The sequence below is a fragment of the Dipodomys merriami genome, unplaced genomic scaffold (assembly GCF_024711535.1).
Source record: "Dipodomys merriami isolate MVZ:Mamm:240054 unplaced genomic scaffold, mDipMer1.0.p SCAF_1210, whole genome shotgun sequence".
Lineage (NCBI taxonomy): Eukaryota > Metazoa > Chordata > Mammalia > Rodentia > Heteromyidae > Dipodomys > Dipodomys merriami.
This window is the reverse complement of record NW_027202506.1, coordinates 115929-116646: the sequence shown is the minus strand read 5'-3', so window position 1 is coordinate 116646 and position 718 is coordinate 115929.

Below are 718 nucleotides of genomic sequence, written 5' to 3'. Positions count from 1 at the left end.
ACAGGCAGATAAATGCTCTGCTTTACCCTGGATTTTGTGATCCTCTTCCCAAGCTAGTTCAATGAGAGGGAGATCTGCTTTGAGTGTCACAAAAGAGGGAGATGGCATTTCCTGAAGTTTGGAGATGCTGTGATGAGGCTAGGTTCTGGGTAGAGTTGAGCCCAGCCAGGAGCCACTCTCTGGGTTTATGTTTACTAAATTTCAATAGATTGTCAAGGCTGCTAAAGAGAGGGGCACCCTCTGTCTCTGATAACCCAGTGAAGAAAGCCATTCCTGGGGCTGATGCTTGAGCTGAGTGACTTTTCCCTGGCTGGAGCTGAGTCTGCAGGTCACTTTAGGTTCTTGTGACCTGCTAAATGACTCTAGTTTTCTTCCAATGCCTGAATTGTAGCTAGCAGCTCCACCGAGCTTTGTCAGTATCCAAGATGGAGATCTCCGGTACTGGGGGTGGGGGGGATGGCCTTCCCTCCTCTGCTCCCTGAGAGGAAGTGAGGACATTAGGCCTCTACTCAAGCCGCGTCTTGGTTCCTGGGTCATCTCTGGTCTGCGAACTACAGGATGAAGATGTCTGCTCCTTGTCAGTTCTTGCTGGTTCCTTCTCACGGACTCTCTCTGTTTCAGGTATGGTTGGTATGGCCACCCCTGACACAGCTGCTGCAGCAGTGGCATCTCCTGGCAAGTGCTCCAATCTGTCTCCTTCCCTGGATTTTCCCTCTAT